This window comes from Podarcis filfolensis, assembly GCF_964270895.1.
Source record: "Podarcis filfolensis genome assembly, chromosome: 16".
Taxonomy (NCBI): domain Eukaryota; kingdom Metazoa; phylum Chordata; class Lepidosauria; order Squamata; family Lacertidae; genus Podarcis; species Podarcis filfolensis.
Genome location: NC_139620.1, coordinates 6,803,259 through 6,809,159, shown reverse-complemented (window position 1 = coordinate 6,809,159; position 5,901 = coordinate 6,803,259). Strand labels below are relative to the sequence as shown.

Genomic DNA, 5,901 nt, shown 5'->3' with positions numbered 1-5,901 from the left:
CCATGGCTTTGTTATTATATTGGACTGCTGGCAGAACCCTCTGAGAAGATCGATGAGAATACTTCTTGTTTTTTCAAAATAAAACCCCAGAAACCTTGAGATTTTGATTTTTAAAAACTGGGCATTTTGAAATCGGAAAAGAATGGATGTGACCCATATTTGCATTCATGTGTATAATCAAATAATATAAGGGTTGAGACAAGGTGGCATTAGTAATTAAGGATATGTGCTTCCAACAAAGGCATCCAGCCAGGGACTATAAGAATCTATAGTGAAATATAAACTCTTGAATGAGATTACACTCTTCCCTTCATGGGTTTAATTATTGAAAGAAAAACTTGGTGAGCTTTCTAGGCATTTGGGCAGAACCCTGACGTTTGCTGTCACTTCCTGCTTTGTTCAGTAGATGAGACACCACACACAGCTGAGGAGAGGGAGCCAGAAGTGTGGTAAATAAGGATGTTGAGACTGTCCTCTGTAAGTAAGGGCAGCGTTTTAGAGCATTGTGGCTGGATCCTGGCAAGAAGAACTTTTCTGGGGGGACTGGTGTATTGTGAAGGTATACAGGCAAAAAAACAAACCCAGGATCCTTTAGAGATAAGTAGGGGGACATTTGTGAAGGAAAGTGGAAGAGGAGGAGGAAAAAGAGTCAAACCACAAAAGGAATCTGAGTTGTGTCAGCAATGACAAAGCGGATGGGAAAGAGGAAGAGTGGTTAGACAGGTTGAGGTTTGCCATTGTGTGGACAGGAGGAGTCCCCCAAAACCCTAGGTGGCCCCCGTGTGGAATAACAACTCAAGACAATGTGCTATGGGATTAAAATTGGCCACAACTTTATTATGTTTCAGATGTGGGTAGACCTTGGCTCAGGCACTGGGTGTTTATCCCTCCCAGTCCCCTGCCAGGGATCTGGGGAACGTCAGGGTTATCCAGAGTGTGTGTGTGGGGGGGGGAGATGGGCTGGCTCTAGAGAACATATGTTCAAGCAGTTACTCCGCCGCAAGGGAGAGCACTGACGACCTCTAGGCGTACGGCCAAAGCCTCCCCTCAAACAACCCTTTTAACGGGGAACCCTGGTATTGCCGCCGCAAAGAGAAGGGGGGGGGTGAGTCACCGCTACACCCCCACCCCCATTTAGAGAAGATAGACTAAAGGATTCTGCCCAAGGCCTTTATATAAACAGTTACCCAGATTATAGAATATGGTGGATTTGAGTTTATTACTCCGTTTCTGAATGTGTCTCTTTATTCAGCACTTTGGGTCACAGTGCAAAAAAGAATATGAGCGATGCATCCATCCTGTTTTGAATGTAATTCATTAGCGTGGCTGCAATCTGAAGCCTGCAGAACTGCCATGGAATCTGTTCCAAGAAGCTCCCTTGCATTCTGAACCAAGTTACTTGCACGTTTAACATTCTACCTCATTGTGGGAGGCTCTGTGTTATTTTTAATTAGTTTGTAGCATTATTGTTTTTCTCATGACTGTTTCAGAGCCAAAATCGTTGCTGAATCATGGCAAAGATTGCAGAGGAACGCCTGGTAAATGCCAGCTCAGTGCTCTCCAATTCCATGTCTGCGCAATGTGCATATGTATTCAGTGTCTCTTCTTGTTTGTTGTTGTTGGGAGAAATGGGGACTACCACTAGCTCTTGAGGGAGCTGGAAGATAAAGGAGATGATCAGAGAAGCCTCCTTCTTTTCCTTTTTTCTCAGATTTTCAAGATAAAAAATCCCAACTTCCTGTATTAACAAAAACATTGAAAACATAGGGGAACGGACATGTCTACCATCTTCTTTGTAGCTGTTACTGTGTGTGTAATTATGATCTCTTAGAAATAATTTATATGGAAAACATATACCAGGCTAAACATTAGCAGATATTAAGAGAGGCATATATCAAGCAAACTACAAGGAACATTGCAGATGAGAATATGTATTGTTGTTGGAAATGAAATCCCAGAAACATTGAGATTTTGATGAAAAAACTGGGCATTTTAAAATCTGAAAACAATGGATGTCACCAGTGCTTTTTTCCCTACAACAATGTCAACGGCTACTCTGGTTTTCCTACTCATATTGAAATACTGCCCCTCAATGAGGCCAAACGTAGACCTTAAACACAAATTGTTTAGGGGTATGTGTCCCCCTGCATTCTCCCAGAAAAAAGCACTTGGTTTGACCCATATTTGCGTCCTTTTGCATAATCAAATAACATAAGGGTTCAGCCAAGGTGGCATTAGTAATTAAGGATATGTGCTTCCAACAAAGGCATCCAACCAGGGACTATAAGAATCTATAATGAAATATAAACTCTGGAATGAGATTACACGCTTCCCCCATGGGGTAAATCATTGAAAGAAAAATGTTTGTGAGATTTCTAGGCATTTGTGCCAAGTGTCCATTAGGAAAGAGCAATGCTGACTCAAGGCGTGGAAGCCAAAAGCAAACGGTATAAATGCTCCAGACATTTCTGTCTTCCTCACCAGAGTCTTCCAGCTTCCCTTGACTTCAGTTGCTAAGCCTTTCCTGCTGTTGGTAAGTTGTCTTTAAATCAAAGCTTTAATAGGAAAAGGGCACAGAGGCATTCTGTGACTCTGGAGCAGATTCGCTAGGGATTGTGTTTTGAAAAATTAAGGAACAGCTAGAGATATTTTTGTCATCTGCATACTATCCCTTGCTTTTTCCTGTAGGACTTATTTCAGTCATTAACAGTCGTCAATAGCTTTACCATACCCATTGAGTCAATCACCCATCTCCTACTACCTTCCTATTTCCTACTAGTTCCTGAGAAATGTCATCCCTTATTTCTTCTTTGGTAATCACTCATAGCCGAGTAAGATTATCTTCCATAAACAGGTTTTAACAATGAGTCCTTAAGTGACTTTGGAGGCCAATTCTGAATCCACACGTCCTTCCACAGTGGGGACATTGGTTTATGGGCAGGATTTGATCACGGTGTGGATTTGCCAAGTGGGCCTTCCTCTTCACACTTTTCTCCCTTGAGTCCTGAGTACGAGTGTCTTCAGAGCCCATGGCACCTTTGGTAAAGGCTGTTCTCCAACTGGAGCGCTCGCAGGCCAGTTGTCAGTGTTTATACTACATTTTTTAAAGATTTGCCTTGAGACAGTCTTTAAACTTCTTTTGTTGACCACCAGCATTCCACTTTCCATTTTTATGTTCGGAATAGCGTAGTTGCTTTGGAAGAGGATCATCAGGCATCTGCACAACATGACCAGTCCAACAAAGTTGATGTTGAAGAATCATTGCTTAAACACTGGTGATCTTTGCTTCTTCCAGTACACTGATATTAGTTCGCCTGTCTTCCCTAGTGATGTGTAACATTTTTCGGAGACACTGTTAAGGTCTGGTGACTTTTGTTTCAAAGTATCTGAAGAAGTGTGCATGCACACAAAAGCTTATACCCAGAACAAACTTAGTTTGTCTCTAAAGTGCTACTAAACCTTTTTTTATTTTATTTTTGAGGAGCAGGGTAATTAGAGAGTTGTAAGCTTTCACATTTGCCTCATAGATTTGGTGCGAATCGCAGTGGAAACATGAAAATACTTACATATCTGGAATAGTGTAATGGATTTGTTTTAGCCTGAGCGGATTGTCTAATCCAGGGACACAAAGTGCATTATGAGGAATGAGGATTCGCTCTATTCACATAGTAAGGGTAATACAGTCGTACCTTGGTTTTTGAACAGCATAGTTCTCAAACGTTTTGGTTCCCGAACGCCAGAAACCCGGAAGTGACTGTCCCAGTTTGACAACTATTTTTGGAAGCCGAACATCCAATGGGGCTTCTGTAGCTTCTGATCGGCTGCAGGAGCTTCCTGCATCCCATCAAAAGCAGCGCTTTGGTTTCTGAATGTTTCTGAAGTCGAACGGACTTCTGGAATGGATTCTGTTCGACTTCCGAGGTACGACTGTACAGAAGAGTTTTTTTATCTGACTAAGCCTTTAACAAAGTAACCAAGGACCACCTAAGGTCACTCTTTGAACTTGTATACCCCCCTCCGCAAATTTGTAGGTTTGACTCGCCTCATGCTGTTGCCATGCAGGTGTGTGAGGAACAAAGACCTCATTCTCCCCACAAAAAGGGAGGAAAAGTTGGGGGGATGAGGTTTTTTTTGGTTTTTTTATGTCTGTATATCCCCTTGCTAAAAATCTATCTGCTTGCTATATTTTACCATTTACTGTGATGTAACTGGACACCACTTTCAGAAAAGATCGCTCATAGTATTTATTGATGCAAAATTTGTAATTAAAACAGAATCCGAGTAGACATTAGTGTACACCATCTTAAACACTTCCATGTTATTTTTTTTCCAGATTCACACCAGTTGTTCTACGATGACTACAGCTGTAATGACACCCATTATGAAATGCAGCATGCCTATTGAAGTAATAACGCAGGAAGCCGACGGAACACTTAGGCCGAAGACACTGTGGGTGGACATGGAGATTGATGTTATGAAAGAGGCAACAAACACGACTCTCCCCAACCCCACCCCTGCCCAGATAACTCAGGCTAGCATGCTTGCTCCTTCATCAGCAATGCAGCTGCCTTCACTGATGCAACCAAATTCTTTTGCTTACCATCTCCCTTCTCATCCAGCGACAGTTCCTATACTGAGACGAAGATGAGCTTGTCTCTCTTTCGAATGGGATTTTGATCCCCCACAGCAACGGGGTGTGGGGAATGGTACCTGAAATGCACACCATGGATCAATGTCTAATGGCCATTTGTCATGGATGCTGTAGTTGAGATTCCTGCATTGCAGAGGGTTGGACTTGATGGCCCTTGTGGTCCCATCCAACTCTACAATTCTATGATTGTACGGTGTCAGGAATGCTGAGCCTTCTCCATCCAGACAAACCAGAATGGATTGGATCAAAAGGTTGCTCAGCATGTCTGACACTCTCGCCTACACATCCCTGATCAATGCTTCTTTGAGCTTTCCTTCTATCTCTCTTTAGCGCATCCTTTCTGTTGCCTTTCTATCACTCATTGATGGCACTCTGAATATGCATCAGGCCTGCAAGAGTTCTGATGTTTCCAGTTCCCTGAGAATCTCTTCCTTCCCCTGTGTACCTTTGCCTTGTGTCAATTACAAATTCATCTGTCACTTTGTCATTTAACACTTTTGTGGCTGAAAGGATTGTCAACCTATTTGAAGCCGCTCACCTAAGAAATGCTTTCATGATCTCCTCTTTCCACTACAATAAACGCTATCTATCTGCATCATAATTATATTTTGGGTTCTGTTCATTTTTCATTTCTTTTACTCATTCCTAGGTTTCACTCCTAGGCATGGGGGGGCATGTCTATCTTAGATACATTATTTCCAATAGGTCTACACTGAGTAGAACTTAGCTGGCTACAGCCCTACATCTCAAAAAAAACAGCCCCCATATATATTATAAAAAAGAGTCCTCACATGTAATAATATAAATCAGAAATGTAGGGAACATAATGCCGTAGTTAGTTATTTCAGCAGCAGCAAACACCACTGCAATAAGTATTAGGTAGTTATGATTTTATATGTTTGGATGTGAGGGTGATCTGGCTGCGACATCCATTGCCCATTGATCGCCAGGGTTGATTCGGCTGATCTGGCTAGCTAGGCAAGTGTCCCCTCCCTCCCTCATCGGTCCATGTGCACCCCCTTGTCAGTACGCCTTTGGCCTATGCCAATGACTGGGCTCAACAACTGGATCTGCCCAGACTGGGCTAGGTGACTGGAGTACTTCCAGAGACCTTCCACTCCTGGAAAGCAGGTCTAAGTGCACAGGACCCACAACTGTGAGTTGTGAGCACCAAACTCAGCAGAGTATAAACAACATGGAAGAAAGCTATGAAGCATAACTTCTTTTATTTCTAACAGCTACTGCAAACT

At 42.6% G+C, this 5,901-nt stretch overlaps 1 long non-coding RNA gene across 1 annotated transcript; it reads left to right on the top strand.

The window, feature by feature from the left end:
- Positions 1 to 2,335: 2,335 nt before the first annotated feature.
- LOC310751621 lies at positions 2,336 to 5,252 on the top strand. The gene is made up of 2 exons (XR_014542637.1): positions 2,336 to 2,533; positions 4,334 to 5,252. It is a non-coding gene; the product is annotated as an uncharacterized lncRNA (long non-coding RNA).
- Positions 5,253 to 5,901: the final 649 nt, after the last annotated feature.